Genomic DNA, 20,771 nt, shown 5'->3' on the forward strand with positions numbered 1-20,771 from the left:
ATGATGCCCTCAGGCATAGCCAGTGGGCTGTAATGAAAGTGAGAGTGCCATGGCTCCTGAAGGCTCCCTTTTGACAGAGCAAGCCTCTCTGCCTTACTGGATCTCTCTGTCCCTCTTTCCAGCTGCCAGGAATCAGCTGTGATAAGAAGCCGTTGCAGCTGCCATCTTGGACTGAGCTGTGTCCTTGGGACCGCAGGCTCACATGGAAACATGATCAAGGGGCAACAAAATTTGGAGAGCAGACAGTCCTGGAGTCTAGTATTTTAAACAGGAAAGACACTGTCACCCAAAGAAAAGGAAGGTGGCACCAGCCCGGAGCTGAAGCATCTATGCCAAGATTTTTATGTAGCGAGACAAACAGGTAGTAACTTACTCCACGTATGTGACCACTGATGACATTTCCACTTACCAGCTGAACGTTATAGTCCTATTCAAATTTTCTGGGATGCTGGAGTTTATTGTAGCATTTATCTTATTTTAACAGAGTTATAATTGTCCTCCTGTTTAAAAGCTCATCAGAATGAAAATTGAGTGGCAGAACTTTGGTTGTCCATCTTGCCTGGACATGGAAAAAGTTTTCACAGACCTACTTAAAAGAGGGAGATGGGAGGATGGGAGGGGTACAGCAAAACCTTCCAGCTTTTCTAGACTCTGCCCTACGGGACACCTTATGCCTTGGGAATATGTACCAAAAACTTTTTTTCTGCAAAGGCTCTGGGCTCTCTTCACCCAGAAGTACCATCTCTAACACGAACTTGGCATTCTGTATCACCAACCCAGTGCTAATCAGTCTTCCTTCTGGGTGAGAGTTGATTTGCAAAGATCACCAAATGCAGGGCGGCTCCTTATAAGGGGCCAGGTTGGCTGCAGTCACCCGCACAGTTAGACGATTCCTCTGCCTCAGATACCAACTACAGGCACAGCAGATTGCTCTGCCCACCCAGGCCAGCAAGGGACTGGGAGAAGGAGGGGAAAGGGGGGCAGAAAGCTTTCTCAGCCAGGTGGTGCTCGCACTGGCACACAGCACTACCTTCCATGACTGTTAGAGTTGGCTGGACAGGCTCCAGGGCCTTGCCTCTCCTCTGAGACGGCTGCTACTGCCTGCCCCAGATTGGAATCCATCGATTTTTCGACTGGCATGGGCGTTTCTAACACCTGGAGGATTTAAGCTGATGTATGTTTTCACCATACTGCACATGTGTTCCCTGGAGTCTTCGCATTAGCTCTTAGTAAGTAGGTATGGAAACTGAGGCACTGAGAGCTGTTTCTGGTAATAAGTGTAACTTGTCCTTTACTATGAAGGGTCTGGTGACATGGAGAGCTGTCCCAGAGAAGCCAGGGATGGGGCTGGGGAAGCTGCATCTCTACCATAGAAAGTAACTGACAGCCTCCTGGCCTCTCTACCTTGGCCTCTTTTTGAAATTGATTTCCCACAGTCAGCTGTCAGTCCTATAAGATGGAGTCAAAGAGTTGCACACCTTCTGGACCCTTCCAGGATCCCTGATTTACTTCAGAAGCTTACTTTGGCTTTTTTATGTGAACAGAGATACAGTTCATTTTGTTCTTCGACAGCAATCCAAATACTCAACACCTCATATTACCAACAAATGTAGGGTCCACTCTCTCTGCTTTCTACATGAAGCATCTAAGAAGGACTCCTTAGTAAAAGGGAATAAGAGAAAACAAACTAGAGAAATAAGGCAAGATTTGAGGCTCAAGCCTAGACATCGACAAGAAGTTATGGAATCTGCTGGAAGCCAGAAAACTCCACATACTGGTGAGGCTTGAGCTGATGTGGGAGTGTGGAAGCCCACATGTGGTTGAGTGTCAGGTAACTTGGCTATTCTTTTCATGAGGCATGTCTCTTTGCAGCTCCTGAGATTGCATGGCTGAGGAGTGGAACAATGGTTGGGATTCCATTACCAGAGTTGAGTGCCTGATGTGGGGTTACCCTGTAGGACAGAAGCCATCATATATCACCATCCTGGCTTCAAGAACAAGCCCACAGGCAGAATTCATACACATGGGCTTGACATCAGATCACCTCGGTTTTCTCTTCCAGACTCCAGAACTGGCCATTGAGTTAGAAGAACTTCCTGTTTCCAAAAGCTATACAATAGGGAGGGAAGTCTCAAGGTACACAGAGAGTGGACCAAGACATAGAGAGACAGACAGACTGACATACAGATGATAGATAGATAGATGACAGATAGATAGATGACAGATAGATAGATAGATAGATAGATAGACTTGCATGCATGCGTACATACGTACATATGTACATACATACACAGACAGATAGATGATAGATAGATAGACAGACAGACAGATAGATATAGATATGAAAAGTAAATTCCTTCTCCTCCTGTGGTAAAGGTTATGATCTGTGTTCTTTAAGGATTTATTTTCAAGAACTTTATTTTTGTCCCTTTGAAAGCCAAGCTGAGCTTAGTTATAAACAAACATTAATTCACCCAGATTTAAAAGAGCAAAATCATTTGCTGACCACCTACTATGTGGCAGATGTATATATAACCCAGACAATCAGCTTTTTGTCCATAGCATCTCTTGAGGTGTGCCCCACTTTGCAGGTGAGGGAACTGGGGTCGAGAAAAATAAAACACTTTCTAAAATGTTCTGATGAGTAAGCCTCAGAACACGAATTCAGAACTTCAAACGGTGTTGGCAAAGTTCCCACTAGCCAGAAAACTGGAGTTCTCTGGCCGCCTCACTCTAGCATCGGTAAGAAAATTTTCACAGGAGAAAGGTATTCGCATAATAGACTCCCCACTTGTTAATGAGGATACCTCTATGCTAACTTTTATTCCCACTGAGAAACAATGATCATGTCTCAGAGTTTTCAGGCAGTATTGTCTCTCTCTATTCCATATGTTTCTCTGACAACTGCCACACACACACACACTTTCATGCCCATTGAAGAGATATCAGAAATAAGGTTCAGACAGAGCATGCAAACTATTCATCCGTTATAGTAAACAGAGCTTAAGCCGGGGATACCAGCAACTCCCTTGAGTTGTGAAGTTCCCATCCCACACACTTCTCTACATATGTGCTACCCATAATTAAAAATAAAGAAACCTTGAAGTTGTGCTTCCTAAACACTGCTAACTGCTTAATTAAAATGGAGTGGGTCGAATCTAGGGTGGGTAGGGGAGCACCCAGACAGTGGATTCAGCCCAGGTAGTCTACCACCCAGAAGGAGAACCAGTAGAGCACCAGGGCTGTAGCAATGAAAGCTTGTGGCATTTCATTTAAAAAACTACATGAGATTCAAGGAAGGGAAGTTTAGAGGAAAAAGAGTTGGACCTTTTACGTGAAATATGAGCTCACACACATTCAAGAGTAGTTGGGTTACTAAATAATTAATCAAGAGCAGACGGGTGGCAGTTTGAAATGTAAATGGATGGCGAAGGTGTGATGCTGTCGTCCAGAAGGCAGATGTGAGTGGCATGGTGAGTAGTGCAGTACCCGCTCCTGGGGAAACCAGGGGCACAAAGACGATGTGAGGCTGCGGACAAAGGAGCCCAGAGCCCTCATGCCTGCCTTTGACCTACAGCTCGCTTTCATGTCTCTGTCTCCAAAGAGATGATGAAGAGCTGCCTGGGCCTGAGGGATGCGGAGAGAAGGGAGAGAAGACGTCTGTAGGCGTGCTCCCTGACAAGCGGGAGCCCCATTCCTAACACCTTCCTTTCCTTGTGTTTCCCTGCTTCCTGGGGAAAAGGCACCTTTTGTCTCTCCTCCCTCTCCCTTCTTAAGTAATTCTCCAGAGCGCTTCTTGCCAGCGGTTCTGTGGGAGGCAAAAGCAGAAAACAGCTGCAAGCCAAAGAACAAAACAGAAGACTGACAATGGAAGGGAGGCAGGTGAGAGAAGCTCTTTTACCTTATCAGCCTGGAAAACACTGTGGCTTAGAGAAAACCTGTGAAATGCGGAACGCCAGTCCCCTTGACTAAACATTGATCAAAATCTGCTAGTCTAGGGGAAAAAATATGACAACTTGGCACAAAAATCACAGCGCCTTAGATCTGCAAGATACAGTCATGCTGAACATAGCCTGGTGCCCAGGAGCTGCTACATGTGTTCGATATTCGTTTGTGTTCTCACTCTTCCTTTATGGAATGTCCCTGCCCACACAGGAAGCAGCCCTTGGGCTAGGCTTCAGTGTACCTCTTTGGAAAGCACGGATGCTCCTGTGGCCAATGGCAGAGCTTTCAAAGGTGAGGGAGGGGGGAGGCGCGGTGCGGGGTCCTTGCGTGGGACAAATGGAATTATGGCTGTTCCTCTGCTTTCGTATTTAGGAAACCACACGTGCAGATGTGGGCACTGTCTAGAGGGACTGCAGACCCTTCTGGGCAGCCAATCACAGGGCTCCATGCAGGGATGGTGGACCAGATGGGCATGGCTGCGTTGGGGAATCTGCACCTGCTGTATGCACACGGAGAGGTAGTGCTGTGGAGGGAGGCGAGAGGAGAAAGAGCTGGCAAAAAAGAGGTAGGGGTCAGCGTGGGAAGGCTGGTAGAAGGAAGGACAGGAAAATCCGGGGACTTGGTACTCCCCTGATCCTCTGCCTTCAGCGCTCAGGCCCCAGACAAAGTGACTAGTGGGACAGAGACAGATGGTTGAGGGACCATAACCCCCACCCAAGATGGTTCTCCCTCTGCGCTGTATTGCACCCCTGCCTTTCCTCTCCAGTCTCTCTCTTCTCTTCCTTTCTTTTCTCCCTTTCAGCATTCTGATCCTTTCTTCCTGGAAGGAAATCTAACTCTCTCCTGAGCAAAGACTGTCCAATTCTGGGTCTCCCCTTGCATCTTTAGTTTCACGTACCTTCCTGATTTCAGCTGATGGGTGACACGGTGAAGAAGAGTGTGGAAGACAGAGGCCTAAGAGGCATCTACGCGCGTGGAATGACAGTTTTCCCCGGTCCCCCCTGATTTCTTCTTGTCTCCTGTCTTAGTGCTTCCCACACATTAGGCCCCTACTCCAACACCTAGCTGGAAATCAACTGTTTACTTGGGAAGGTCTCATTCTGCTCTAAACAAGAGCTCATGAAGACACACAGTCATCCACAATAACAGTGGAAATAGAACAGAGCAAAGCATAGCACGGGAGAGTCTCCACTGTGCGGCACTAATTGCTGGTGTATGTGTATACTGTTCCAGACTTTGCTTGCTTGTTTGGTTAGTTTTCATGACAGGATTTCACCAGAACTCACTCTGGAGACTAGACTGGAACTCAAAGGGAAGTTTAAACCTAATTTACAGGTTCAAGTCCTATCTCTGTCTCCCAAATATTGTGACTAAAGACATGCACCATCATGCCCTCTGGCTTGTGCCAGATTTTAAAGCCAGTTCTTGATGTCTCAAGATTTTAGAAGACAGCACTTCATAACCATGCAGTTCCTGGATGCTTTCTTTCCAAGAATTTGTTATATCCAGTATGCATGTCCACAGGAGAAGAGTCAGATTTATAAACTTTGAAGTGACAGCCCCAGGGCTCCTAAAACTCAGTCAGTAAAAGCATCTATTTCACTTGCTGTAAAAAGCACAGAACACATTGTTAGAAGACATTACCTTTGAGGAATTAAAAGCCAGTTTCTATTTAATCTGTGGAATACTTGTCTTTATTTTTATGTATTTAATATATTTACTTTTTGACAGTTTCATACATGTATACAATATTCTTTGATCAAAGTCTCATTATCTTCTTTAACCCCTTCCCAATAAATCGCTTCTTTCCAAGACCTCCAACTTGTATGCCAAGTGTTTGTTTGTTTGTTTATGGGTGACTCACCATATTTAGTTGGGGTTTCCTGCATAAGTGTAGGCAGGGACTATTTATTTTGGTGAGGACAATGTACTAGTGGCTTCACTGTTAAGGAATATGACCCTCCCTGAGAAAGTTTAATTACCTGTCTCTCTTCTGGGAAGATGGAGTCTTATGATCCCTTCCTCCATTCAGGAGAGAATGTTGATGACTCAATCTTGTGAAACTCTTGAGCAGGTAGCCACTGCTGCTGTGAATTTATGGGTACATCAACCATGTCTTGCCCATAAGAAAGCATTCTACAGCAGCCATTCCCATCCTACAGATCTTATATTTCTTCATGATGTTCCCTGAGTTTTGGGGGAGGTTTATACAAATGTCCCATTTAGGGCTGGATACTCAACAGTCACTTGTTCTCAACACTTGGACCAGTTATGTCTCAATGCAAGCAGAAGCATCTCTAACCAAGGGTGTAGTCTATGAGTGTACAGATGGAAGAGTAGTTAAACATCATGTCCATTTAGCAAAACAACAGTAGTTGATTCACCCTGCCTATCCACCTCCCTCAGGCCTATCATCTCCATAGCCATGGTCTTAGACCAGGTTGGCATTACTATGAGTTCCTCCAGTGGGGCAGGGCAAACAACACATTTTCCAAAAGAAAAAAACAATATCCAAAAGGTAAGAAATGCTGAACTTTTCACTATATTACAGTGAAAGGATGCACAGAGCTAGAGTCGCCTGGATGTGGGTGTGTGTTTGGGTGCACACATACATGTGTGTGTTTGTTCCCAAAGAACTAAGGATTTGTATACAGCATTGTGCAACCATCTATTCTCCCTCTCTCTTTTACACAGTGGGAAGCTCATGCCTTAAACTTGAGTGACAGGGATTTAAAGCCAGCAGGCTAGTGAGGTGATCCAACAGTCAGGACACTTGCCACCAAGTGTGATGACTTGAGTTCAACCCCCAGGCCCCACATGGTGAAAGAAGAGAACCAACTGATGCCAATGGTTCTGTGGCCTTCACATAGGCATGCATGTACACACACACACACACACACACACACACACACACACAAGAGATCAACTAATAAATAAACAATTCTTAAAAATTAAAAGCAATGTGGAAAAAGAGTTCCTGACTATAAAGATCATGGGACAGGTTGCAAAGTAGTATGGGACAGTCCTTCCCTGATGGCTTTAAGCATTCTGCTTCCTGTAGAGAAGAAAGGGGACAGCAACATGTTGAAAAGGTAAAGGCACTCACCACCGAGCCTAATGATGTGAATTCAATTGCCAGAATGCATATGGTAGAAGAGAATTGAGTCCTACAAGTGTTCCTCTGACCTCTAGCTACTATTCGTGTTATAGTATTGCAAGCACACAGAAAATAAATAAATGTAAAAGAAGTAAATCAGCCATACATCTTCCCTGGGATACCTTGATCTCATGGGCTGGATGACAGAGGTAGCATGCTTCAAGTCAGAGGCCAACTCTGCACTGGCCATCACAGGTCTTAGGCAACCCACACACAGCCTCAGGTTTACAGCTACACGCTAAACATAATGGTGACCATGCATCCCTTCCAAGCTTGTGGCAAAGGTAAGTGAAGACTATGGAAGAGCCAGTTGGGGTGCTTCCTAACCACAAATGTAAGTCACCATTAGGTGCTGCATGAAATTTAAATGGGTAAGCATGCTCCTTGCACCCTAGGTAGCTAAAATAAAAGTGCTGCAGAGACGAAAATAACTCTTTTGAATGTTTGAATTTGTAGGGATTTCCCCCTACATACAAGAAATGTGGTAACTTGAACACAGAAGCAATTCAAATATCAAAGGACTGTAAAGCCCATCCCAAGTGACCAAGTGACAAGAGAGTTCACAGAGTTCCTTCCACCCACGTCCTTATTAAATATCCCAGCTAACCATAGACCAGTGTTTGTAAAGGGTCAAGGGCCCCACGAGGCCATTTATTCCGTGACTCACGTGCCTTCAGAGAACTGCTGACAGACCCACTACAGTCTTCATGCCTGGACAGGATGAGGCCTCATGAGCTCTTGGCTCCCGTGGTAATGCTGACACATCAACCTAAGGCCAAGTCATGCCAGGATGCAGAACTCCTGAGAAAGCACTGCCAACAGCTTGGCTTTCATTCATTTGCTAGCCAACTTGTTCTTCAGGGCACTTCTTGTTTCTGCCCGATGCTGAGGCTGGCTCACAAAAACTACAGTCACTGTGGAAATAAGATCTTGGTGACTCTGGCTACTATTTCACTGTCTGAGAGTTGAATTAATATCCGGCTGGTGTAATTATGTTGGAGTTGTCAGAAATTATACATAGTGGCAAAAGTCACATCAAGAGATTTTCAGGTACTATAACCTGAGAGTCGAGTATCTGGAAGATCATTTTTGTCTCTATCTATCTGACTACATGCTGTAGTATAACACAGGACTTATTGTGTATAAAGCATATGTATAAAAAATCTAAAGTTGATTTAAAATATATGAATGGATGGGTGCTTTTTGCTTTTATTTCTGTGCATGCATGTGTGTGCATGTTCATGGGCACACATGTATGAGTGAATGAGCATGTGAATGTATACACATGCTTGTAGAGGCCAGAGGACTACCACTTCAGGCATCATTCGAGTACTATCGACAATGGTTTCTTCTTAAGAATTTTATTTATGTTATTTTAAATTATGTGGACATGGGAGTGGTATATGCCTGTGTGTGCTGTATCTTCCCAGAAAAGTCTGCCATAAAACAATGCCCTATGTATTTTGTAAATTATAATAAGGCACAAACAAAGTACTTCAAGCACATGGGCAGGAATATTTGCAAAATTCCTTCTAGAAGAAATTTCATCCTTTCCTGGCTACTCATGAAAAAGAGAAAAGTCAGTCAGTCTTTGATCTCTCCTTTTTGAGGAAGAGTGGGACACAGCCAGGGAACATGTCCTTTTCTCTTTAACTCGGGACACTAGTGACAGATACCTGACCTCTCATGCCACACCTCTAGGTCATCCTCTCTTCATCCCAGGCTGACAGCCAACTCCTCAGACTCAGTCCAGAAAGTCAGTCACAGCTGGAGGGCTCAATATAGCTTGAACTTGACTGCATACGTGTTCAGGGGCCTCCTGCTTCTGAACTGTGCCTTTTGTTCAGAGCTGTTCCTGAATCCTAAGGCTCCAAATTGCTCATCATTTTGAAGAAATGATATCCCAGATGCATGGCATAGTCTGCTTAGTTATGTAATGATGGATTTACGATAAGCCAAGAACCCAGCAGTGCCCCTTTCTATTTCATTCTGGAATGTTACCAAAACTCTTTTCTGCCCCAGTGCCTTCAGTGTGGCAAATTAAGTCATGGAAACCAAGAACTATGGAAGAGGCCATGAGTCTCTTTTAAGTGTGCTCTACTAAGAGACCCGAAATGAGGGTTCGAAAACTGCGCTCACTCAGAAGTAGCAGTGGGACCGTGAACTAGCCATTGGATCTCTCGGCATCACGCAATGATTCTCAAATGTACTTCATCCTAAGATCACGTGATAAGACTTGTAGAAGGTCCAGCAGTTCCAAACCCCAGGCACAGGCACAGGCACAGGCCCTGTGCACAGCACTCAGAGAAGTTTGGTCACAAATTCCTAAGGGGATTACAGAAATCAGGTCTGTGCCACTGAAATGTCTGTACAGGACCAGAAGAGTAAACTTACTGTGTCCTCGGCTCTGAGTGTAGGTGATGTCCTCTGCGTGAGCCCAGAATATGCTTCTTGAGACGGTGGAGCTAGCCTGAAGTCAGCACCGTGGGACCTCTTAAGCTAGGGCTACAGACAAGCATTTTCAAAGGGCAAAGGAACTGTGGCTCCAATGGGGAGGAGTCCGTTGTCCTCGGAGCTGAACCTGCTGCCTCTCTAGGAAGCTGCCAGCGAGAGGTTCACACTTAGGTCAGCCTCAGACACACATGCTTTTGCTCGGGGCAAGGGGGGGGACAGGGTTATGGGACGACAGAGGAAACCAGCCATTTGCCTCCTACCCCTCCTTCTCTGACTTGGACACGTGACAGAGAAACAAACACTACTGGGTATGTGCTGAAGGGCTCCAAAGCGGTGGGGACATGAGAAACAGGGTCCATTCTAGCTGTCCCTTTCAGCATGGAAATTAGAACATTACTTCAGCGCGTTTGTCCTTGTCGTGGAGGTAATGATCCCGCTTCTGTAGGGAGTCACTGTCACCTCAAGTTGCCTTATTGTTAGTTCATGTAATGTCTTCACCATAACCCTCACCCTCTCTTGTCCTTTTCTTACTTCATCCTCTTATTCCTCTCTTTCCTCTTTCTCTCTCTCCCCCCCCCCTCTCTCTCTCCCCCTCTCCCTCCCTCCCAGCTTCCCTTTCTTTCTCATTCCTGCCCTTGTCTCTGATGGGCCCATCCTCTCTCCAACACAGAAGAGACCTCTCAGCTCCTCGATGGTCTACAGCCTGCAAGCCAATGCATTCCCTCCTTCTAATTCACTTACCAAAATGCCCCCAAAAGATTCCTTTTGCAACTCTCATCTAAAGGAATCTTCACCCCCAGGCAAGCCAAAACAGTTCACTTGAAAGAACTTTAGCCTGGAGTTATCCTCCTCCTGAACATGGCATAAGATCCCACAGCTCAACACCAATGCTGCCTCACTCCTCCCAACTTCTTCTCCCTCAGCAGCGCCTTGTGAGGGTTAGGTATCCCGGGGACAGCTAGGAAGGGACCCCAGCAGTATCCTAAGCAGAAGCCGGTCCAGAGGAACAGCACCTTACAGCACCACTCAGTTCTCAAAGTCGCCTAACAGTGTTGAGTCCTCCCTCAGCAAACATTGTCCTCTATCCTTATTCTGAGAACAGGGCTGATTTCAAGAGAGCTGACTGAGTTAATTCATGGTCAGCTAAATGAATAAATGGATAAACTGACAAGTGTCACAACCCTTGAGTGGGGACAGGTTGTCACTTCTTGGCTGGAACTGGATATACCGGAAGTGAGTCTGAGATTACAGCGATACTACACCGCAGTATCAGAACAAGGTGAATAGGTGAATGGTTCCTTCTTTGCAGGTGATAGCACCTTTGATTCAAAGAAAGCACTCCACTCCATGCTATTGCCACAGTGACGACTGCTGTTTACTGTGGCTCTCACCATGCTTGAGTTTTAGACAGATGGGTTTGAGCTCCATTCATAATTCCTTTGATTTAGGAAAAGTCATCACCACAGAAGGGAACTCAGCAATTGCCAAGCACCAGGACCCAAAGCAGCTTTAGTCTTGGCACAGGTGGATGCGATTTTCTTCACTGGAGATCTTGTACAGGTCTGTCCCCAGGATGTCATGGGTGAAGGATGAAGCCAGGGCTCACCCTCCTGGGAGGGACATTGAGATTCCTGGGCATCAAACCAACTCAGCCATATGTCACCCCAGAAAGTAACTGTGGTTTTTTCCCATATATGATCATAACTAATGCTGCGAAGCCTGCTTTGCCTGGACCCTTTCATAGTGCCTATGCAAAACACGCTGTGCGCTCGCACTCCGTGCCTCTTCCCAGGGATGAGTGAGGCTGCGCTCCCAGGAATACATTCTGCTCTGCATGAGTGATCATGGGTCCATAGGTTCCTTCCCGGTGTGTTAGTTATGGGGGTGACGCCCTGGCTCAGGAACAGGGGCCGAGGGAAACAAAGATGCTATCTGGCAAATGCATCCCAATGTTCTCCTTTCAGTTCTTTCCATTTTTCCCCTCTCTTTACCTTTTAGAAAATGTTAATGTATTCCTGATGAATTCAGTGTGAAAAAAATATGTTTATCAGCTTGAGTTTAAATTTTTTATTCATAATAAGAAAGATAGCAGCACTACCGATCCTTCAGCCCTCACATCATTGCCAGGTTTTTTGGAGGGGGATATTAACTAAGATGACCAGAGGGAGAGATATGGTGCCAAAATCTCAAGCAAGCTCACTTGCACCAGGTATGAGTGCATGGGGCTAAGGGAGGCAGACTCTGGTGGCAGATAACCCTGCAAGTTGTCATTTGGTAGCTACAGAAGTTGTGCCTTTAGTTGGGGCCAAACGGATGAGAAGTTTGTCGCTGTTCACAGGCACTCAGTACTTGGAGCAAACTATGCTCTCTCTGCAAAAGAGAGACACTCCTTTCCCATGTACAGAACTTTCCTTTCCCTGTCTCAGAACTCCACTAGCTGAGAGAACTGGCTGTCCATGATCTGCAGCACGGAAGGGTTACGGTAGTTCACAACAGCTTCTAGTCTCTCCAGAGACTAGAAGTGAGAGGACCAGAGTCCACAAAACATGGGACTGTTGTGATATCTTGTTTATGATCTAACAAATAAAGCTTGCCTGAAGATCAGAGTACAAAGCGAGCCACACCAGTCAGGCATAGAGGTCAGGCAGTGGTGGCACACACCTTGAATCCTAGAAGCCACACTAGTTAGCCATAGAAGTTGGACAGTGGTGGTGCAGGCCTTTAATCCCAGCACCAGAGAAGAATATGAGTCGGGTGGAGACAGAAGTGTAGTGTATCCCGTCTGCTGAGGACAGGATCGCCCAGCCTTGGTAGAGGTAAGAACTCTCTAGTGGTTGACTGCTTTGCTTTTCTGATCTTCAGCTTGACCCCCAATACCTGTCTCTGGGTTTTTATTATTCGTGCTACACAGAACAGTCATGGTTTAGGTAAATGGAAATGTGAATAATGTTGATCAGATCATTGTAAGATGTGTAGAACTCTCACTCTATCACATTCCTACATACCATAATTATATTTCAGTCATTTTTTTTCTTGAAGAAGAAAAAGCATGAGGGTGAGGGAGGTAAGTGTCTTCCTACTCAGCCTTCTATCATAAAGACTTTTGCATTTCTGTCAAGCACCCCCAATGCCACCCCAGTCCACGTCTCCTAACCTAGGCTGGCTGTCACTGTGTTTCACACAAACAGCCCACCTCAGCAACTTCCCACTGTCCCAGTCAATGACGGTGCCCAAAAAGCCAGCATGTCTGAGGGCTGCAGCCAGCACCACAGCTGGGGGCTTTAGTTTGTTGCAAAAAGAACTCCAGTGTGACAGAGCTCCACTCAGTGTAAAGATGGCTCAAGCCCCAGAAAACGGGAAAGGGAGAGAAAACGTTCATCTGAAAGTCATACAGCCAGAGAAACGGAGGCCTGGGCCACCTTCCACTCTCCCAAAGCCCAGACCTGTTGCCTCAGACTCACTTCTCTCTCCAGTCAACAGAGCAGGCCAGTGGGAATCCCGGGGCTCAGAACTAGTCCTGGCCACTGGGATAACTCCAAGGCCTCGGGGCATGTACAGCAAACAGTGCTGCCTGCTCTGTGGTCAGATGGGGCCAGCCAGCCCTCTAGATGTTTGATTTCTAAACCTGCCTCCACCTCCCTGAGGCCTCAGAGAGCTCAGGGCTTGTGAATCAACACAACATTTAATTAACTGCACATTAAAGTTTCCATCTTTCAACGAAGGGAATTAGGGACAGTGCACTTTCCAAAGCATCCATTAATGAAAAGATAAATTCTAAAGTCTCCCGAGTGTGGAGTGGTCCTCAGCACACTAGGCCGATGCCTGCCCCTGATTTGGGGGATTGGCCAATGGCTTCAAGTGAGCTGCAGTCTTCAGGGTCCCTTTCCAGGCAACCACTTTACCTTGGGGCTTCCTAAACAATACTTAAGAGTTTTAGAACAATACTCAAAAAATATTTTCAACTATATTGAATTGTGTATATAAAAGGCATAAACTCTACTTTTAAGACAGGCATGAAAGCTGACCTAAACAAGGGGGAACACATGGACCCCAGATTGAAGGGCCAGCATAGGACTGATCCAGACATCCCCCCCCCCCCCCCGCACTGAACCTGGGTGACAGAGAGGAGGCCTAGGCAATCTGTGGAACCTTAGAGAGTAGAGCAGTATTAATTCTTGGCATACAAATGGACTCTGGGAACCCATACCTCGTGGAGGGATGCTCTCTCAGCCTGGACACATGGCGAAGAACCTAGACCCTTCCTGGGATGATGTGACAGACTCTGAAAATCCCTCATGGAATCCCTTGCCCTCCCTGGGGAGCAGAGGGGGGATGGAGTGGGAGTGAGGGTTTGGGAGGATTGGGGGTGGGGGAGACAGGAGGGAGAGGGAACTGAAAGCGACATGCGTAAAAAGTTAAATAAAAAAATATGGAAGAAAAAAAAGACAGGCATGAGCAACATAATTGAAATAAGTAGCTGTGGTGCCTAAGCAATGGCATATGGGTTGCCATTCTGCAGGGACATAGCAGTTGCTTTGGACACTGTGGAGCAAAGGACAGAGCAAGAGAAGGACCAGGAGACAGCCAGTGTGACTCACTGCCCACAAGCTGACTCTTCTGTCATCCACACATTTCCTGCCAGGTCAGGAAGGACATACACACTCACAGCCTGCCTAAGTCTCAAAGTCCACCATGCGTAGGGAGAACACAGCCCAGAGAGCCATGGATGCTGGTCCTGCTTCCATCTCAGCTCGCTCTGCTTCTCTGTATCTCGTCTGCCTCCTCCTCTTCATCCTCCTCCTTCTCTGCCTCAGAGAAGTCAAGAAAACACCCTGCATCAGCACATGACCACTGCAGTAGGCCTGAGAGTGTAGCTGTAGCAATCTCTAAGGTACACATCTCAAGCAGCTGTCTTGGGACATTTCTGTCTGTGTATACGGCTCCTCCAAGTTTGAAGAGCAGATAATTCCCAGCTAGCAACTGTGGACTTACTGATAAAAGTTTATCAGATTAACTTTTGTGTGATTTAGTAAGTTCTAGTTGTAGGTTGACTATCCCTACTCCAAAAATCTAAAGTCAGAAATGCTCCAAAACTCAAAATGCTGTGAGTGCAGATGTGGTACCCTAGATGGAAAGTTCTATCCATGACCTCTGGTGAAGAAGCATCGAAACACATGTAAACCAAAAATGCCACAAAACCCATGGGAGGCCCTACCCCATCTGAATGGAAATGGAGGAAGAGTGGATAGGAGCACAGTAAAGGAGAGGTGGGGGAGGGAACAGGAGGAGAGAAGGGCAGGGAAACAATGGTTGGTATGTAAATAAATTTTTCAATGATGAATAACAAAATGCACATAAAATGGCCCTTCAACCTATGTCTATAAGGTGTACATGAAATACAGGCAAATTTTAGAGCTTTCAGGCTTGGGTTCCATCCCCAAGTCATCTCATATGTACATGCAAATAATCCATAATCCTCACTACCTGGCATGGATCAAGAACAACCGGGCAAAGAAGATGGAAGAGACACAAAAGATAGTCTTGTCACCCAGAATGGAGTTGCGATGGGAAGGCCAGAGTCAACTTTTGATTTAATCTAGAGTAAACCACAGGAAGACATAGGAGGACTCCATCAGCAGGATCATCTATAGCCTCCATAATCCTTATCAGTGGCTCCCATGGGGGCCTGGGTGTGAGTGAAAAGGATTGTGAGGACCACATCAAAATCATGGTCTTCCCACCTGAGAGCTAATTCAATGGGTCTGCTTGGGACTCCAGAATTTTTCTTCTTTGTTTGAATTCCCTATCAGGGTATGTAGTAGATATTCATTTATTTGATCCATATAGCATTTCTTTGTGAGTCCCACCATACCAAGTTAGTAGAGATTAATCAAAACAGTGAAAACCAGTCACTGGGGCCCAGAAATGACACGATGGAACCCAAAATTCATAGTGATATGCTTCTGTTCCATACCTATGATGGATGGTGCTCCTTTAGACTGAGACGATGCCATGGGATGATGCTCTTGTAAAGATTTGTCACTCATATTGGTTTTAAAAAACACTGATTGGGCAGTAGCCAGGCAGGAAGTATAGGCGGGGTGACCAGAGTAGGAGAATTCTAAGAAGAAGAAAAGCAGAAACCAGCCACCAGCCAGATGCAGAGGAAGCAAGATGAGAATGCCTTACTGAGAAAAGGTATCAAGACACGTGGCTAAACATAGATAAGAATTATGGGTAAATTTAAGTTGTAAGAGCTAGTTAATAATAAGCCTGAGCTAATGGGTCAAACAGTTTATAATTAATATTATATGAATTTATTTGGGACCGAACATCTGAGTGACCAGGAAGGACAGAAACATTCATCTACAGGCCAAGATTTAAACTAGGTTATGTGGAACAGTCTCCATTGTCAACAACAAAAGGTGAAATAGTCAATACTTTTGGAAAACAAGCTTCAAAGGTTTTGTGCCTTTTTTTTAAGGCATCGCGGCTTATTTTGACATGGCAGAAAAGTTTTGCATGCATCCCAGCGTTTGCTGTTGTGACAGCTGCACTTAATGAGTGCAAAATGATCAGAAAAACATCCTTTGCCTCAAGTTGCCAGTTGGTGACAGGGGAGAGGTGATGCTGTAATCAGAGCACTGGAGTCATGCACACATCTGGGGAGGTGGGATTCTTGCATGTCTGGCCTGTACCAGGTGGCTCAACGCATGTCCTGGAAACCAAATAAGAGCCTCAGACCCACATCCCATAAAACCCTTCCTCAAACAGCAGGGTGATGGCTGGGATGGCCCCTCGGGCTGTTCTGCAAAAGGTTCATTTAAAGTCAAGTTCTTCTAAAAATTCTTCATAGCTGTCTTACAGAGAAAAGATTTTTAAAGCTAATCTAACATACTGATAATTAACAAACACAGGAGAAAAAACAAAAGAAATAAAAGGGAAAGGTACACTAAATAATTCATGTATAAATGCTTAAATCTGTAAATAAAGGACTTCCATTAAATATTGATAATAGTGGTAGATTGAATTATTTTTCAACCAATATTCAAAGCTCACATTTTGACACATAAGCATGGGCCTCCTTGGGAAGGGTTTGGTTTTGTTCCACTTGGTTAACCTTGAGTCTGAGCCTTGTCTGCCAATGAAAGGGCAGATGGCCAGGTGTCAATATGGAGCCTTGTATCCTTACCCCACTATGAGCTTCTACTTGAACTTCAAAAAATCATAAACCAGGGGCTGGGAAAGCTGCATAAGGAAAAAAAATCACAAGGACCTAAATCCAGATCCCCACTAAGCACGCAAAAAGCTGGACATGGAGGTCACATTTGTAATCTCCATGCTGGAGGGGGCTGAAATAGGAAAATCTTAAGGGCTTACTGGTTAGTTGGTGAGCTACAGGTTCAGTGACTATCTTAAAAGAAAAAGATTCGCTTGACCTGGCCATCTCCTGTGACCAGACTGGTGCCTAGCCCAATTGTCATCAGAGAGGTTTCATCCAGCAACTGATGGAAACAGATGCAGAACCACAGTCAAACAACATTAGGTTGAGTTTAGAGAATCCTGCAGAAGAGAAGTAGGAAGGATTGTAGGAGCCAGAGGGGTCAAGGACATCAAAAGAAAACTCATAGAATCAACTAATGTGTGCTCATAGGGGCTCCCAGAAACAGAACCAACAACCAGGGAGTCTGCATGGGACTCACCTAGGTACTCTGCATATATGTTCCAGTTGTGTAGCTCAGTCCTCTTTCAGGACTCCTAACAGTGGGAACAGGGGCTCTCTCCAATTCTTTTACTAGCTTCTGGGACCCTATTGCCCACACTGGGTCAGCCTTAATACATGGGGAGGTGCTCAGTCTTACTACAACTTAGTATGCCTTTTTTTGTTGATACTCATGGGAGACCTGCCTTTTCCCAAACATAAAAGGAGGAGGAGTGGATTAGGGGATGGAAACTGGGAGGGGGGGACTGGGAGAAGAGGAGGAAGGGGAAACTATAGCTGAGATGTAAAATAAGTACATGAATTTATTTTTAGAAAAGAAAAACTAAAAGAGGAAATGGTCAAGAAAAATGCCAACCTCTGGCCTCACATGTACACATGGGCACAAATATCCACTCACAGGAGCATGTACAAATATATAACACACACACACACACACACACACACACACACACACACACACAATTATAAACCAGATAGCTCTATGCCTTCTAATGAATCTTACAGAATGAGAAGCAGGTGAAACAGACCTGACTCAAACCTGCCTTGGAAAACAGTCGTCCACACCAAACATGTGCACTGCAGAGCATCCTGGGAAGGAAGCTGCCTAGCTGAGCCCAGCCTCCATCCGCCAGACATCAGCTGACCTGCAGCCCAGGAAGCATGAGCATAGATGATGCTTAATTGAAGTCCCTGAGATTTGGGGTTGTTTGTTATTCAGTATCATTGTGTTGTTTCGTGAGCTTTTGATGGAGATCGTCAACAATGTATGCTTGATTACGTGACAAAGAAATGATTCCAGCTGTGCTGAATGCCTCCTGCAGTTCCGTGGACACAGATTGAGGCTGCTGTTGACTGAATATGTGGCTCCCTGAAATTCATGTTAAAACCCTAACTGCCAGCAGGGCAGTTTCTGGGGAGTGTTTAGGAAGTGATTTGGTCTCCCTACCACGTAAGGACAAAGGAAGCCAGCCATTGACAAGCCAGGAACTTTGATCAAACTGCCCCTTGGTCTTGGACTGCTCAGCCTGCAGAACCTTGAGAAACAGATTGCTGTGTGAACTTTCTGTTCTATGGTATATTTATAGCATCCTAAACTGACGGAGACAAATGCGCAATTCAACCTATTGTTATTTACAGAAGGGTGGGTAAATACCATCATCCAGAACTACATTTGCTGCTTTTCTGGTTCCATTTTGGAGCCTTGTAGTCACAAGTAACATGAGTAGAGGTGTAGCTTTAGTAAGACTTTCTAGACAATTCTTGGGTCCCCACACTTTCCAGGGACCTTCCTGCCTCACACAGGCTGTATTCATCACCTTTTCATTGCTGGGACCAAAATGTCTGACGGAGGAAAAAAAAAACAGAAAGAAAAAAAAATAGTTGGGCTCACAGGTACAGGAAACCATCCCAGTGAGGACAGCTTGGTGGGGTAACTTAAGTCTGAGAAGGGCAAGGGTCAGGCTGAATTCTCAGAGACCTCCTGCTAGTAACAGAACCCATGTCCTAAAAGGTCCACAGTTCCTGAAACCACTTCACCCACCAACTGGGGAACAGCATTTTAAGCACGAGTCCCTGGAGGCCATTTGAGATCCAAACCCTAACACAGGTAACGTCAACGCCCCACCTGGGTGCAACCCTTCCCCTTGAGTCTGCTTCATTTCCACGCGGCTCTAGCTTCAGCTTCTAGCTTTCTTCGGTTCTAGAAATGCAGCAAAAGCAGAGAGTCCCAATGCGGCATGATGACAATTAACCCTGGAGAGGAGAATCCTGTGGGTGTCCCAAGGCTGGCTCTAAGTTGTATTTATTTAATTTATGCTCTACTGATGAATAATTAGGGCAGGAATTAATTTTGAAATGCAAATGTGCAATGGGTCTCCCTGTTTTGTCTTGGATACCCTCTGTCCTCACTCCTACTTCTGTTAGAGTCTTAATGGATTTAGTTAAGCAAAGGAATGAAATTGTTTTTTCTAATGCTTTATTTACTTGATTGAATCAGACTTTTTGTCAAATATTGACAACAAATGTTTGTTCGAGATCATATGCCACAGAATTTAATAGAAATAAAACTCTGAAGTTCAGAGCCATCATCTGGTTCATGCTATCGTAATGACGACTGGATGCCAGGAAGGTAGGTTTTGTTAATATTTTATTTTTTTATTCACTTTACAAACCAAATACAGCTCCCCCTCCCTTCCCTCCTCCCTGTCCCCCACCTCTCCCCAACCCACCCTCATCTACTCCTCAGAAAGTGTAAGACCTCAGGCCTGTCTATAAGAACTGTTCATTTATTAGTCATCATGGAAGCTCCTAGTTATCTCTGGAAATGTTGCAGAAATAGTCTTTGAGAAGCCTTCCAACCATAAAGATGAGTAAAACTGTCTTTCCTGTCTTTTGCCTCCTTAAGTGCTGAGAATTGGGAACACAGTTCAGAGTCCAGTAAACATTCTCTTCATGGCTGGTTTGCCAGCCATTGGCTAACACCTGTGTGAACCGGTACTCTTTTCTACATCTGGTTTATGCTGTACAAGTCTATACACAGTCTACAGGGAAAGTCAGGCTAGAAGACCTCCATTGTACTTTGTCATAACACTATTTGGCCATATCTGCTTTCTTAGAATGCAATCCCCAACCAGGTGGCAGTGGTGGTGCACGCCTTTAATCCCAGCATTCAGGAAGAAGAGGCAGGCAGATCTCTGTGAGTTCAAGGCCAGCCTGGTCTACAGAGTGAGTTCCAGGACAGCCAGGGTTACACAGAGAGACCCTGTCTTGAAAAACCAAAGGGCAAAGGAAGGGAGGAAGGAAGGAAGGAAGAAAGGAGGGAGGGAGGGAGGGGCAGAAAGAAAGAAAGAAAGAAAGAAAGAAAGAAAGAAAGAAAGAAAGAAAGAAAGAAAGCAATCCCTATGAAGGCAGGATCTCCACCAACTGGGAAAGATGCAGTGTAGGGTAGCATGCTGTTTGTGTCTGTAGCTGTTAATATCAGGGAAGTAATATTTTAGAGAAGAAATGCAAATCCAAAAAGAGACATCTTCTTCAGCATAGGGAATTGCTGTAAAGTGGATTAATGGGAAGAGAGGTGCCAAGGCAGAGTTCAGGATAGAACTCAGTGTCCTACAAGGGAATACACACAGGGATACTCAGTATATCGGCTGGGTACAAGCTACCCAGACAAGCAGAGCATGCCAAGGTACATCCTGGAGTATGGATCATGAATGGAGAGGCAGCAACTAGGGATCAGGCTGGTGATTCAAACTGGAGCTGTCTTTCACCCCGGATGAAGAATTTTCACCTTCTCAGTTCATCTAAGAAGAACAGAAGACTGGGGTGTCCCTTCTTTTGAAAGCCCGGTGCTTCTCCACTAATGTGTAACTTGGCTTAGGAACACTGCCAAGTCTCCACCCACCAGTCCTAATGAAAGCCTCGGCCACTCTCTTAGCACTAACTGTCACTGTGACACAACCTGGAATCAACTGAAAATGGTTTTAATTGAGCAGT

Source organism: Mesocricetus auratus, unplaced genomic scaffold, assembly GCF_017639785.1.
Source record: "Mesocricetus auratus isolate SY011 unplaced genomic scaffold, BCM_Maur_2.0 Super-Scaffold_100021, whole genome shotgun sequence".
NCBI classification, from domain to species: Eukaryota; Metazoa; Chordata; class Mammalia; order Rodentia; family Cricetidae; genus Mesocricetus; species Mesocricetus auratus.